At 34.5% G+C, this 16,953-nt stretch overlaps 1 non-coding gene across 1 annotated transcript; it reads right to left on the bottom strand.

The window, feature by feature from the left end:
* Window positions 1-12,763: 12,763 nt before the first annotated feature.
* Window positions 12,764-12,835, bottom strand: TRNAP-UGG. Its single transcript has one exon. It is a non-coding gene; the product is annotated as a tRNA-Pro (tRNA).
* Window positions 12,836-16,953: the final 4,118 nt, after the last annotated feature.

Raw genomic sequence — 16,953 nt, 5'->3', positions numbered from 1 at the left:
ATAAATGACCATTATATTCATTGGTCAGATATTGCAATTGTGAAGAAGTGAAGAAGTTCTCTTTATAGAAGTATTTGGAGATTATATTATTGTGATATTTGTTCCCAAATTTTATATTATTGTGATAGAAGTTATAAATGACCATTATATTCATTGGTTAGATATTGCAATTGTGAAGAAGTGAAGAAGATCTCTTTATAGAAGTATTTGGAGATTATATTATTGTGATATTTGTTCCCAAATTATATGTATTGTGATAGAAGCTATAAATGACCCTTATATTCATTGGTCAGATATTGCAATTGTGAAGAAGTGAAGAAGTTCTCTTTATAGAAGTATTTGGAGATGCGGGGTGGTATCGATCCCCGTACCTCTCGCATGCTAAGCGATACCATCTGAGCTACATCCCCACAATTTTTGCATCACAAAACCCTAAATTTTTCGTCATCAATAATATTGAAAATGAAGAAATATTGCTACACAACAAGGTCATGAATAAGGAGGGTATCGATCCCCATACCTCTCACATGCAAAGCGAGCGCTCTACCATCTGAGCTACATACCCATGATTTTGACATCCTAAAACTTTAAATGTCCCATCATCAATAATAGTGAAAATAAAAAATATCAAAATATTAATAACAAATAGTTTTTTTTGGTGATGCGGGGCATCAATAATTCTGAAAATGAAAAAATATTATAACAAATTAAATACTTTCTTTTGGAGATGCAGGTTATCAATCTCCGTACAACTCGCATGCAAAGCGAGCGCTTTACCGTCTAAGCTACATCTTCACAATTTTTACGTCACAAAATTATAAATGATTCATCGTGAATAATAGTGAAAATGAAAAAATATCGCTACTCATTATGTCATAAATAAGAAAAAATTGAATAGAAATAAAATATTACATCATAGAACCCTAAATTTCCCATCATCAATAATAGTGAAAATGAAAAAATATCGCTACTCATTATGTCATAAATAAGAAAAAATTGAATAGAAATAAAATATTACATCATAGAACCCTAAATTTCCCATCATCAATAATAGTGAAAATGAAGAAAATCTAGAAATGCAGAGTATCGATCCCCATGTCTCTTGCATGCAAAGAAAGTGCTCTACCATCTAAGCTATATCCCCACAATTCTTATATCATAAAGTCCTAAGCATCTCGTCATCTGTAATAGTGAAAATGAAAAACTATCCCAGCTCATTATGTCCTAAATAAGAAAAAATTGAAAAGATAAGAAAAAATTGAAAAGAAATAATATATTTAGTGATCGATTCAATTGAAGATGCAAGGTAATGATCCCCATACTTTCCACATGGGAAATGAACACCCTAAATGCCCCTTCATCAATAATTGTGAAAATGAAAAAGTATATCTGCATATTATGTCATAAATAAGGAAATATTGAATAGAAATAAAATATTAATAATAAAATAGTTTCTTTTGGAGATGCGAGGTATCGATCCCCGTACCTCTCACATGCTAAGCAAAGCTACATCCCTACAATTCTTGCATCACAAAACCCTAAATTTTCCATCATCAATAATAGTGAAAATGAACAAATATCGGTACTCAACATGTCATGAAGAAGAAAAAATTGAAAAGAAGTAATTTTCAAAATAGTGACATGAAAAACTATCCTAGCTCATTATGTCGTAAATAATAAAAAATTGAAAAGAAATAATATATTTAGTGATTGATTCATTTTGGAGATGCAAGGTATCAACCTCGTAACTTTCCACATCAGAAGTGAGTGCATTACTATCTGAGCTACATCCCCAACAATTCGTACTACAATCTCTTGAAGGGGCAGTTTGAGAATAAAACTCGAGACCTCTCAAACCCAAAGCAAGAATCATACCACTAGACCAAATGCCCTTGTTTTACCACTTCAAACATATGTATGAAGCCTTAGGCCTAGGTATTAAGGTCGTATTTCGTCGTATTGCAGGAAACACGTGAAGTCCTTAGATGTAGAATGTGTATGGGAGAATAAAGCCTTGGGATGGGATGTTAAGAAAGACTAAGAGTATTAAGAGCATGATGGTAAGTATAAAATGATGTGTCTTGGAGAATAAAGCCTTGGGATGGGATGTTAAGAAAGACTATGAGTATTAAGAGCATGATGGTAAGTATAAAATGATGGGATGGGATGTTAAGAAAGACTATGAGTACTAAGAAAGTGATGGTAAGTATAAAATAACGTGTCTTGGAGAATAAAGCCTAGGGATGATATGTTAAGAAAGACTATGAGTATTAAGAGCATGATGGTAAGTATAAAAGTTCGAATATGAAGTTAGGTTGATGTCAAATATGAAGAATCACACCACTAAACCAAATGCCTTTTCTTGAACATCCAATATTTTTAGCTTTTACTCCAATATATTTTCTCTTAGTTGGAGGACATTGTTATAATATAAAAGGGTTATCAAATAAACCAACAACCCAACAAAAAAAACAAACTAAATCAATTTGGGTTGGATTGATTCGGTTTAGTTCATCCGTTTGTTTGATTTAATTTTTCAATTTTGTCTCGTATGACAAGAAAATAAAGTTGTATTGAATGCACCTTAGTTTCATTTATGACAAACTCAATGAAACACATTAATAGTACTCAGAGTTGGAGTCTATAAGCATTTCATGAACTTCAATGCAATTCATGCTTCATTAAAGATGAGATAAACTTTGGGGAACTTTAAATTACTTCATGTGGAGTTTCAATTACTATATGCTAGTTACCATCTTTCGGATTAACTAATTGGACACGAATTCATGAATTTAGGAAAATTTTTGTGTAATTATCAACTACAACTTATGTTTTCAAATTTTTAGGACATAATTTAGGTAGCTGTTTTTATAAGTCATAAACTTGTTTCTTTGCATAATATGGATTTAGTTGATCTATTATTATCGATAAGATGGAGAAAGAAATTGTCTTTGAAATGACTAATATACCTAGGTTCATTGTTGTTGTTTTTTAACTTGTGATTTTGCAGAAAGTTTAACTAATATGAACTGTCATGTCACAAGAGCTTTAAGGTAAATCAAGAATATACCCTAAACATCATTCAAGATGACAATAAAATGGAGTTAAATTGAACGCACTTTAGTTTCATGTTTGGCGTGTTTAAGATAAAGCATAATTGTATTAATGATATTGAGCCTAGAGTCTATAAGAATTTAACGATCTTAAGAGAAATTCCTATTTTATTAGAGGATACCAACTTTATTTAAGGTACAAGGAGTTCAAGAAACTGGATTTGAATCTGGTTAAGGAACATCAAGATTTGAAAGTTTTGAGTTCTAGAACAAATTTGTACCTAATTATTACTTTTGATGACTAATTATAAATTAAGAGAAAAATATTTTTGTAAAGATAGATTAAACTCTAAAGCTTTGGTGACGAAACTATGTTTAGACTAGCAGTTTAAAATCAAGAGATGCGGTCACCGGCGTGATTATTTTGAATGGGTTCGTATGAGGGAGCCTTCAAAGGTTGTGCACTCACAGATGGGGTTGTTATGCAACGTTAGTCTGTCTTTGTGTTTTAGTTTTTTTGTATTTTTTTTTTTTTTGTAATTCTATCCCAAACACTTTTTTTTTTGTTTGGATAAATTTGAACAACACCGTCTTATAATTTAATTTAATTTTATATTTAATGTGGTGTTGTTTTCTCAATCTCATTTTAATTTTACAACATTATTTTATATTAATTTACTTTTTTTTTATTTGTTTTTATTTGTTTTCACTTTCAATTTTAGTTTCTATTTGAGTTTTGAACCCTTGAAATTTGGGTTGTGACAAATTGGTATCAGAGCAGCCGAATTTTAAATTATATAATTTTTTTCTTAGGATAAAGAGTCATATATCTCTATGACTCAGCTCAATGACACGTCTCTCCGCGACCAAGTAAGCAGTCTAACCCTATTTTGTAGTATATGATATGTTGTAAAACTTGTATAAATTTATTGTATGTTTTGATTTTCGTGGTAGTTATAAAATGTTCTTGGACGTTATAGTGTCTAGATATGGTGAGGAAAAGAGTGGTCATGAGATATATTACTAGCCTTAGGAAAACATAGAGTTTTTGTTGCAGAGTGCGAGACATCTAATCCATGAAATTTTGGTACTAGAAATGAAGAAACTGGAGATGGTCCCCAAACGTCTGTATGGACCATTTCCAATCACACTTTCTTTGGTTCTCTAGCAGAGTTTGTGAAGCTAACTCGTTTATATTTTTCCATAACGCAGCTCTCACAAACACCCATATCAATAGATTTTAGCCCTTCTAAAACTTCATTTGCACCCATTATCTTCATTTCTTTGATGCTCATATGTGCAAGTCTATTGACACTACTGTAGGTTTAAAAACTTGGTTGTTGTTGCTGTTACTTGAATTGGAAACACTCTTAGCAACAACAACCTTGTTTATACACTCTAGTTGGTGTATAGGGTTCCATATTTTAGGTCATGCTACCACCATGACACCCTTCACAATCTTTCCCAAACTCTTTCTAAACTCGGCTGCATATCCTATGCTATCCAACTGACCAATAGAGATCAAATTCTTCTTGAGATCAGAAATATTTCTGACATTCTATAATGTCCACCCACTCATTTCATGTTAGAGTTTATATGTAGACATCTCTCTTCCCTTCAATCTCCAACGTTTTGTTGTCGGCAATATTCACCTTCCTAACATTTCCTTATTTGAAATTTTGAAAAAAAATCCTTACTTGGAGACGAATGAAACGATGCAACTGAATCTAAAATCCAAAATTCAATTGGGTTATTCACGCTAAGGATTAAAGCATTCTCAGTATCTTCTGCTAAATATATGATATTATTGTTATCTTCAAATTTGTGATTTTTCTTTTCTTCCATTTTGTACAATCTTCTGAAAGTGTTATTTTTCTCCACAATTTTAACACTTTACGTTTTGTTTGTTTGGAGATTTTTCACGGTTTCTTAATTTTGATCGCCCATGTTTGTTTGGGCTCTTTGATTTACTTTTTCCTCTTCGATCAACAATGAGAGCATTGTCTGATGAATCTCCTATTTCCCGTTTAGGCTTTCGCTGACATCTTGAATTTCATTAAATTTCAATTTATTAGATCCTCATGAACTGTTGATTGCAGCAACAACAGTATACCACGACTCGAGTAAAGATTACACAAAAATCAATGCTTTAATTTCATTTTTTAACATAATTTCCACCCAACTCAATTGACTTACAATCATGTTGAACTAATTTATATGATTTGCAACAAATCGACATTTGTAGATTGAACAACCTCTGCATCAAATACACCTTGTTCATAGCCGACGTATTTTCGTACTTATTTGACAACACCTTCAATAGGCCAGATGTCGTGTTCTCTGTGATGATGTTGAACGTCATGTTTCTTGACAGCGTCAACCAGATTAACCCTACGGCGTGTATGATTAGCCCTCAAAATCATATCTACACCCATCAGAACTAAAATGTCCCAAAATGCACTAAAGGAGAACGTGATCAGTCGTTGTTTATTCACTTTTAGCTTATAACATTGCTCTATTTGAAATTTTTTTTAACATATTTCCTTGCTCACGTTTTCTAAAATATTTCTTCTAAACGTGATAGGAGTGAGTCGTGCAAGGAAGAAGGATTTTGGTTCGTTTTTTTGTAGAAAATTTGTACCCCTTTCCTAAAACCTTTGGCGGACAACATACCCAAAACAGATGCGCTACACCTCGTCTCACCCCTCCGGAGCATATGGATCCACCCAATCGATGAACACTCAAACCAAACTCGCCCATACTTTTTGGCACAGGGATGCGAGAACCAATCCGAGTAATCTACAATGGGGAGACCCCTTAAAGCAACAAACGAGAATGGCTCGGTTGATAGCAGGGTTAAAGAAAAGGTGAGTATGAAAAGACATATCGCGTAACCGTCCCTTTAAGCAGCTTCATTCTTTCTTGATCTTGGAACCAACTTTATGAAAAAAAATCAGTCTTTCAGCTGAAAGTGTGACTGTTGGGTATGGATAAGCGAACCTCTTGGTTCGAGGGAAACCGGAGATGTTTGCTAAGAAAGCTAAGCAGACAAGTACAGGATGGACAAAATGCACATACAAATTGATTGACATGATCCCTCTCCCTCTCTCTTTGGCTAGTTGGCTAGTTACACGATAAGCGGGAAAGCATACCAGGCAAGGAAAGAAAGGCTGCTCGATCTCCTGTACGGCCAACCCTCAACGGCGAGCTCACCAGGCAATGCTATAAGTCCAATAGAAGTCCAAGGTTTCGTCTACTACGGACTAGGAAGCTCTTGGGGGATCTAACATGAAATGAGAAATACATTCGATTATGGCAACTAATAGATAACGAACTTTTTGGTAGAAATTGAATGATCCCTTGGCTCGGGCAAGAAAAGGAAAAGGTAGTCGTACTCCTACTTTTTCCGTCGGACGAGAGGAAAGTTTGAGCTGAATGATTAAATCACACTAGGTAAGAAAGACTATGAGTATTAAGAGCATGATGGTAAGTATAAAATGATGTGTCTTGGAGAATAAAGCCTTGGGATTGGATGTTAAGAAAGACTATGTGTACTAAGAAAGTGATGGTAAGTATAAAATAACGTGTCTTGGAGAATAAAGCCTAGGGATGATATGTTAAGAAAGACTATGAATATTAAGAGCATGATGGGAAGTATAAAATGTCGAATATGAAGTTTGGTTGATGTCAAATATGAAGAATCACACCACTAAACCAAATGCCTTTTCTTAAACATCCAATATTTTTAGCTTTTACTCCAATATATTTTCTCTTAGTTGGAGGACATTGTTATAATATAAAAGGGTTATCAAATAAACCAACAACCCAACAAAAAAAAAAAAAACAAACTAAATCAATTTTGGTTGGATTGATTCGGTTCAGTTCATCCGTTTGTTTGATTTAATATTTCCATTTTGTCTCGTATGACAAGAAAATAAAGTTGAATTGAATGCACCTTAGTTTCATTTATGACAAACTCAATGAAACACATTAATAGTACTCAGAGTTGGAGTCTATAAGCATTTCATGAACTTCAATGCAATTCATGCTTCATTAAAGATGAGATAAACTTTGGGGAACTTTAAATTACTTCATGTGGAGTTTCAATTACTATATGCTAGTTACCATCTTTCGGATTAACTAATTGGACACGAATTCATGAATTTAGGGAAATTTTTGTGTAATTATCAACTACAACTTATGTTTTCAAATTTTTAGGACATAATTTAGGTAGCTATTTTTATGAGTCATCAACTTGTTTCTTTGCATAATATGGATTTAGTTGAACTAATATTATCGATAAGATGGAGAAAGAAATTGTCTTTGAAATGACTAATAGACCTAGGTTCATCGTTGTTGTTTTTTAACTTGTGATTTTGCAGAAAGTTTAACTAATATGAACTGTAATGTCACAAGAGCTTTAAGGTAAATCAAGAATATACCCTAAACATCATTCAAGATGACAATAAAATGGAGTTAAATTGAACGCACTTTAGTTTCATGTTTGGCGTGTTTAAGATAAAGCATAATTGTATTAATGATATTGAGCCTAGAGTCTATAAGAATTTAATGATCATAAGAGAAATTCCTATTTTATTAGAGGATACCAACTTTATTTAAGGTACAAGGAGTTCAAGAAACTGGATTTGAATCGGGTTAAAGAACAACAAGATTTGAAAGTTTTAAGTTCTAGACCAAATTTGTACCTAATTATTACTTTTGATGACTATTTATAAATTAAGAGAAAAATATTTTTGTAAAGATAGATTAAACTCTAAAGCTTTGGTGACGAAACCATGTTTAGACTTGCAGTTTGAAGTCAGGAGATGCGGCCACATGTGTGATTATTTTAGATGGGTTTGTATGAGGGAGCCTTCAAAGGTTGTGCACTCACAGATGGGGTTGTTATGCAGCGTATGAGGGAGCCTTCAAAGGTTGTGCACTCACAGGAGATGCGGTCACAGGTTTTTGTGTTTGAGTTTTTTTTTTTTTTTTTTTTTTTTGTAATTCTATCCCAAACACTTTTTTTTTTGTTTGGATAAATTTGAACAACACCGTCTTATAATTTAATTTAATTTTATATTTAATGTGGTGTTGTTTTCTCAATCTCATTTTAATTTTACAACATTATTTTATATTAATTTACTTTTATTTTTATTTGTTTTTATTTGTTTTCACTTTCAATTTTAGTTTCTATTTGAGTTTTGAACCTTTGAAATTTGGGTTGTGACAGATTGGTATCAGAGCAGCCGGATTTTAAATTATATAAATTTTTTCTTAGGATAAAGAGTCGTATATCTCTATGACTCAGCTCAATGACACGTCTCTCCGCGACCAAGTAGGCAGTCTAACTGTATTTTGTAGTATATGATATGTTGTAAAACTTGTATAAATTTATTGTATGTTTTGATTTTCGTGGTAGTTATAAAATGTCCTTGGACGTTAAAGAGTGAACGTTAACTATATAAGACAATACTGGATCAACGTTATAGTGTCTAGATATCGTGAGGAGGAAAAGAGTGTTCATGAGATATATAACTAGCCTTAGGAAAACAGAGAGTTTTCGTTGCACAGTGCGAGACATCTAATCCGTGAAATTTTGGTACTATAAATGAAGAAACTAGAGATGGTCCCCAAACGTCTGTATGGACCATTTCCAATCGCACTTTCTTTGATTCTCTAGCAGCTTTTGTGAAGCTAACTCGTTTATAGTTTTCCATAACGCAGCTCTCACAAACACCCATATCAATAGATTTTAGGCCTTCTAAAACTTCATTTGCACCCATCATCTTCATTTCTTTGATGCTCATATGTGCAAGTCTATTGACACTGCTGTAGGGTGTAAAAACTTGGTTGTTGTTGCTGTTACTTGAATTGGAAACACTCTTAGCAACAACCTTTTTTATACACTCTAGTTGGTGTATAGGAGTCGATATTTTAGGTCATGCTACCACCATGACACCCTTCACAATCTTTCCCAAACTCTTTCCAAACTCGGCTGCATAACCTGTGCTATAAAACTGACCAATAGAGATCAGATTCTTCTTGAGATCAGAAATATTTATGACATTCTATAATGTCCACTCACTCATTTCCTGTTAGAGTTTATATGTAGACATCTCTCTTCCCTTCAATCTCCAACAATCTCCAACGTTTTGTTGTCGGCACTATACACCTTCCTAACATTTCCTTATTTTAAATTTTGAAAAAATTCCTTACTTGGAGACGAATGAAACGATGCAACTGAATCTAAAATCCAAAATTCAATTGGGCTATTCACGCTAAGGATTAAAGTATTCTCAGTATCTTCTGCTGAACATATGGAATTATTGTTATCTTCAAATTTGTGATTTTTCTTTTCTTCAATTTTGTACAATCTGTCCGAAAGTGTTATTTTTCTCCACAATTTCAACTCTTTTCGTTTTGTTTGTTTGGAGATTTTTCACGGTTTCTTAATTTTGATCGCCCATGTTTGTTTGGGCTCTTTGATTTACTTCTTCCCCTTCGATCAACAATGAGAGCATTGTCTGATGAATCTCCAATTTCTCTTTTGGGCTTTCGCTGACATCTTGAATTTCATTAAATTTCAATTTATTAGATCCTCGTGAACTGTTGATTGCAGCAACAACAGTATACCACGACTCGAGTAAAGATTACACAAAAATCAATGCTTTAATTTCATTTTTTAACATAATTTCCACCCAACTCAATTGACTTACAATCATGTTGAACTAATTTATATGATTTGCAACAAATCGACATTTGTAGATTGAACAACCTCTGCATCAAATACACCTTGTTCATAGCCGACGTATTTTCGTACATATTTGACAACACCTTCAATAGGCCCGATGTCGTCTTCTCTTTGATGATGTTGAACGTCATGTTTATGGACAGCGTCAATCAGATTAATCCTACGGTGTGTATGATTAGTCCTCAAAATCATATATACACTCATCAGAACTAAAATGTCCCAAAGTGTACTATAGGAGAACGTGACCAGTTGTTGTTTATTCACTTTTAGCTTATAACATTGCTCTATTTGAAATTGTTTTGGACGTCTTTCCTCGCTCACGTTTTCTAAAATATTTCTTCTAAACGTGATTTAAGCATACACTGCTATTGTTCGTTCAGTCTGAATTTTGCATGGTTGACTTGTTCACTGGATTAGAACAAATGTCACATAATTATTGTCTCACTACTGCAAGAGTGCGATTGTTACACTTGTCTTTCTTTCAATTGTGGGCCGCATCTTCTGACTAGTTACATGAGTTTGGCATGGAGCATATGTGTAGGTTGTAAAAAGAAATGGTTGGATGTGGACTGCGAATAAGGGTTGGGCCACGGAAGGTTTTTTTTTTTTTTACCACATATGGACTTTGGGCTAGAGAGTCTTAAATTTGGGTTCGTTTGAAAAAATTTTGTTCGTGTTTTAGTTCAAACGAACCCAGATTAAACCTACTAGTTCCTTCTTCCTTGCACGACTCACTCCTATTCTCTGTTCTATCTCTTCTTGCTCTCTAAAACTTTTTTAAAGACTATTGTTCACCGATTATTTTGGAGCATCTTCCTTAAAAGGATTGTGACCACAGATGACCTATGTGGAAAATTTGTACCCATTTCCTAAAACCTTTAGCGGACAACATACCCAAAACAGATGCGCTACACCTCGTCTCACCCCTCCGGAGCATATGGATCCACCCAATCGATGAACGCTCAAACCAAACTCGCCCATACTTTTTGGCACAGGGATGCGAGAACCAATCCCAGTAATCTACAATGGCGAGACCCCTTAAAGAAACAAACGAGAATGGCTCGGTTGATAGCAGGGTTAAAGAAAAGGTGAGTATGAAAAGACGTATCGCGTAACCGTCCCTGTAAGCAGCTTCATTCTTTCTTGATCTATGAACCGACTTTATGAAAAAAAAAATAAGTCTTTCAGCTGAAAGTGTGACTGTTGGGTATGGATAAGCGAACCTCTTGGTTTGGGGGAAACCGGAGATGTTGGCTAAGAAAGCTAAGCAGGCAAGTACAGGACGGACAAAATGCACATAAAAATTGATTGACATGATCCCTCTCCCTCTTAGTTTGGCTAGTTGGCTAGTTACACGATAAGCGGGAAAGCATACCAGGCAAGGAAAGAAAGGCTGCTCGATCTCCTGTAAGGCCAACCCTTAATGGCGAGCTCACCAGGCAATGCTATAAGTCCAATAGAAGTCCAAGGTTTCGTCTACTACGGACTAGGAAGCTCTTGGAGGATCTAACATGAAATGAGAAATACATTCGGTTACAGCAACTAATAGATAACGAACTTTTTGGTAGAAACTGAATGATCCCTTGGCTCGGGCAAGAAAAGGAAAAGGTAGTCGTACTCCTACCTTTTCCGTCGGACGAGAGGAAAGTTTGAGCTGAAAGATTGAATCACACTAGATAAGAAAGGCAGGCTTAGCAGGTTTCTCCAAACGTATAAACAAAAAGAAGATACGGATACACATACATTTTCGCATGGAAGAACCTAGCTGAACCAGATCAAGGGTCCTAACCTAGTTCGACTGACCTTCTTTGGCTAGCCCCCGCCACTTGTAATGAGGTCAACCCGTATGTGCATTTTCTTTTCGTTTAGTGAGATAGCTTACCAGCTCTTTCAGCTCATAGCAGCAGTATGAAAAGCGGAATCCTCATCCTGAGTCGAGTCCACATTTCCATACAAATTGACATCTGCCAAACCAAGGGCTTCTATTTTTTCTTTAATGAAAGCAGATTTAACAGTTTCGATAAAACCAACCTCTTTTAAAGAAGGAGTCGCTCTACCTTGATCACCGTGGACATACGCATCTCCCTCTTTAAATTTGGCTACCATGAAAAGGAAAGTTCCCTCACGATAGACCCTCCCAGCTGTCGAACGTCTTTCGATCAATCGAGAGAGGTATAGAATAGTACAACAAACCAACAAGACAAGAATGGACTCATAAGATGGGCGGTCAGGGAATCGATTTCATTTGTGTTATCCGCCAAGGAAATGATCAAGGAATTCTCTATACACGGCTAAGAGATGACTATATTGTTGTACATCCTGAATAAAGTACCGTAGCCAAGCGAAGCTTTTGAAACTGAAAGCGTGTATAACTCAGATCCATTTTCTCTTCGATTCGTAAACTTCAGATATTTCTCATTCGACATTCTCTCTTACCAAGCACTCATACTCGTAAGGGTTGAGGAGACAGTCCGTGAGGTAATTGGACTTCGAGATTGTGTATACACGAAAAGAGCTCGCTTTCGACTTTCTACCTCGGCGTTTTGTGCCCAGTTCTGGTTCAGGAAAGGGTATGATCTCTTTCATTGGAGCACATTGATGCCGGTAATTGGGCTTCGAGATTGTGTATACACGAAAAGAGCTCGCTTTCGACTTTCTACCTCGGCGTTTTGTGCCCAATTATGGTTCAGGAAAGGGTATGATCTCTTTCATTGGAGCACATTGATGTCGAAGGAGTCTTCGGAACCGGTTGATGCTACGATGACTTCAGGCTATTCAAATAGCTGAATAAGTCAAGCTCAAAATTTCTTTTTCATAAACCTGCCTGATGATTAATAAGTCACACCCGAAACGATAATCATACCACTAGACCAAATGCCTTTTATAGTAGAAAGGATATACTTGAGACCTCTCACACCTGAAACGATAATTATTTTAGTGCTTTTTTTCTTTTAAAGGGGCATTCCGAGAATCGAACTCAAGACCTCTTGCACCCAAAGCAAGAATCATACCACTAGACCAAATGCCCTTAGTATGGATTTTAAAAGACAAAAGAATGACAATTTCTTTTTCATAAACCTGATAATTAATTATTTTAGTGCTTTTATTCTTTTGGACAACCTCTTGCACCCAAAGCAAGAATCATACCACTAGACCAAATGCCCTTAGTATGGACTATATATTATGTTTTTTATGGAATGTATCATCATTATTGATACATTATTTCATTTATTTTCTTTGTTAATGAAATCCATGAGAAATAATCATTATTATTATATCTTTTAGACTAGACCGCTGTTAAATTATTTACATAGGGTTTGCGACAATTACTGTATTGAGAAGAAAATAATGTAAGTTTTAGTTTGATAGTTCTATTTGAGACACATATCGTAGAATACACAAGTAAAGCAAATATCGAAAGTTAGGATTTGGGTAGGCATGCCTATTGAAAGTGGAAAAGATAAAATGATATTAAAAAAGAGCATCATCATTATAATTTTAATTGCCTTAATTTTTGGTTTCTGAAGATTAAGATGGAAGAATATACACTAAGGTGTTTGAATTGTTTTCTTTGAGGCTCATTCTTTTGAGAATTGAACTCAGGACCTCTCGCACCCTATGAATCTAAAAAATAGCAACATTTTTAACTCCTTCTCAGTATATTTTTTTCTCTCAAGTTTGAAATCTATTTTCTTGAGCGGTTGTTGGACTATAAAACAAAAAGTTGATGGTCTAGTATGCAAGTGTTCAAATAAACTACAACCCAACAAATGAATCAAACTAATCCATTTGGGTTGGGTTGGATTTATTCGGCTCAGTTCATCAGTTTGTTTGATTTAATTCTTCTATTTTGCTTCCTATGACAAGAAAATGAAATTGTATTGAATGTAACATAGTTTGATTTATGACAAACTCATATGAAATATAATTGCATTAATAGTACTAAGAGTTGGAGTCAAATATTTCATGAACTTAAGTGCAACTCATGTTTTATTAAAGACGAAATGAAATTTAGTTAAGTAACTGGAACTTTAAATTACTTCATGTGGAGCTTCAATTACTCTATGTTAGTTGCTATCTTTAGGATTGACTAATGGACACGAGTTCTTGGATTTAGGGGATTGTTTTATGTAATTTTCAACTACAACTTATGTTTTCAAATTTATAGGTCATAATTTAGGCAGTGGTTGTATATTATGGATGAACACTAGAGTTTCTATCCCATTCACCACAACTACTCTAGTTTTTGTTTGAAGGCTATAATTGTCATCTATGTTGTATGACAATAAAATTTGTTTCGATGAAATTTTAGTTAAAGTTGCATATTTTACTTCTTGCGAGTAAAAAATTTATTTCTTAGCATAATATGAATTTAGTTGAAGAGTTATTAGGAATAAGATGGAGAAAGAAAATTTCTTTAAAATAATAAACAGACTCAAGTTCATCTTTGTTATTGTCAAATTGTGATTTTGCAAAAAACTTAACTAATATGAAATATCAAGGTAAACCAAGAATATATCCTGCACGTCATTCAAGATGACAATAAAATGGAGTTAAATTGAACGTAGTTTTAGTTTCAGTTTGGTAGGTTCAATATGAAGCATAATTGTATTAATGATATTAAAGAGAAATTCGTGTTTTATTAGAAGAGACCAACTTCATTCAAGGTACTAGGAGTTTAAACTACTTCCATTTTAATTTCAATCACTTCACAATGATTACAAATTTAAGGTTGGCTAATTGAACATCAATTATCGACTTTAGGTTATAATTTAGGTAGTAGCCATTATAATATTAATGAGTATAAGACTTACAATTTACCATGGACCATATGTCTTATAGTTAAATGAATATATATATATTATGCATGTCGATGTCTGGATAAAGCACAAAGTAGTAAGGAACACCATTGTCAACTCTAGAGCCACCCACAACATGATGGAGACCGATGCAAAATATTTTAACATCCTTTGGCATCAAGATACAGGAAAGATGAACGCCGTCAAATTGGAAGCTTTGTCTGTCTTAAGAGTCACAATGAGAACTCTAATCAAGCTAGAGCCTTGGACTAGGAAAATTGTTTAGTGATAGTTGAAATGGATGACTTCGACGTCGTGTCAGGAATGAACGTCCTGCTGAAACACAAAGTCATTTACATGCCCCGAGCAAAATGTCTAGCAGTAACGGAGTCTAACCCGACGATCATTCAGAAAAACATCCATCAACCAAGAGGGTTGAAAATGATGTCGATACAACAGTTGAAAAATAATCATAGCCATGATGAATCTACGCTTTCTGCTATTGTTGTAATTGAAAAGGGGAGCTCGGGTGAGCCAATCTCAATAGAAACCTTATTGCCACTACATTAACACCACGACGCAAAACAAGGTCAGATAATGGATTTATCCCCACCAAGAGAGACAAAAACAAGGTTAGATACTAAAGAAGGGAGACCAAAACAAACCATTGAAGCAACACATGTTCACACATAAATATCATCTAGACGGATGTAGAGAAGGGTCAGTCGGAAGCGTCAACCACAATAATTTCAAGAAAAATAAAGAGTTCATATAAGTTAAGGTTAGATCAACTTCGAGTTCAAAGCAACAAAACCAAAGACTGGTGTGAAAATACTATGGACTAGTTAAAGTTATCCGTAAGATTATGAAGACTTCATATAGAATCTAATTGCTCTTATGGATGCGGACTATCCTTGTTGTCCACGTTAGTAACTTGAAACGTTATTATTTCGACTAAGAAGACATCAAGCAGAAGCAGGTGATATGACGTCATACAATTAAGAAAAAGTTTTAAGCGAAGAAAGTAGGAAAGACACGAACAGAGAAGACATGAAGACTCAACAAACCGAGAAGTACTTTTCAACAGCACCTAGTACTTTTCAACACTGTGTGGGGGCAAATGTCACAGTCATGATTTCCCAAGGCGTGTTGCCTGTGGTTGCATGTTGCATGTCTCAGCCATTCTTGTAAAAAATTTGTTGTCCAAGGTTGTTATTTGGACAATGTTATTGTTTATCGGTTATTTGGGCGACACGCCTTGAGCAATCATAACCGTTACAATTGGCTAAGACATTTGTTGTCCATATGCTATTGTTGTCCAAGAGACTCCTCATTATGAGGTCATGATTGGCTAAGACATTTAAAGAAGTTTTACCTAGGGAAACTTCTATCACAATCCTCTTCTTGCTCTTTGAAACTTCTTTAAATGTTATTGTTCACGGGTTATTTTGGCGCATCTTCCTTAAAAGGATTGTGACGACAGATGACCTAGGTAAAACTTCTATTGGGAGATCAGTGCAATAGAGAATTTGTGTCCCTTTCCTTAAACCTTCAGCGCACAACATAACAAAGAGTTCCTAGAAAAAATATCAAAGAACAATTTGTGTAATGCCTTTGAAGTTAGGCTCGAGGCTCTATCTTATCTCCCAAGAATATGGTTCATTCTCTAATCACATAGAAATTCTGCAATAGAAAGTGGTACCCTCATCTTCTTTTATAAGACTACCTCAGCCTTCATGGAATGATTATGCCATGTTGATTCTTATAGAAGGGAGTAGGAGTAAGAGTAGATGACGGTTTATGGTCCAAGTCCCAAAAAAGTAAGTCTTGATGTCAAGAAAGGAGAGGAATCCTCATAGTTTCCAAGATTTGAAGAGAATCATACATACACAAATTAACATGTTATAAAGACACTTGTAAATTATAATTAAATATAGCTTTTTTTTTCTTTCCAAATATCAATTTGAATTACTTCTTGATTCAAGGTTTAAAAACCCTATTTCAAATCTTATTATATTGCATGCTTCAATTTGATATAATTGTTTGAGGCATTTTTAGAATCAAACTCGGGACCTCTCGCACCCGAAGCGAGAATCATACACTAGACCAAATGCCTTGTAGTGGATCTATCAATATTAGTTGCTGGTCCATATCTTTTATGCGCCTCAATATTTTAAATTTATCCACATGTTTTTGTGCTTTAGAACCTATTATTATTGTCTTGTTAACTTCACATTGTTGATAAGCACATTACCCTACGTTTTATATTCTCATGTATTGGCTGAAACCACCACACCTAAATGAAGGTCTCAAATAATCAAATAAATTATAAAGGATAGGGTTATAA

This window comes from Cucurbita maxima, unplaced genomic scaffold (genome assembly GCF_002738345.1).
Source record: "Cucurbita maxima cultivar Rimu unplaced genomic scaffold, Cmax_1.0 Cma_Scf00042, whole genome shotgun sequence".
Taxonomy (NCBI): Eukaryota; Viridiplantae; Streptophyta; class Magnoliopsida; order Cucurbitales; family Cucurbitaceae; genus Cucurbita; species Cucurbita maxima.
This window is presented reverse-complemented; position numbering and strand designations above follow the sequence as displayed.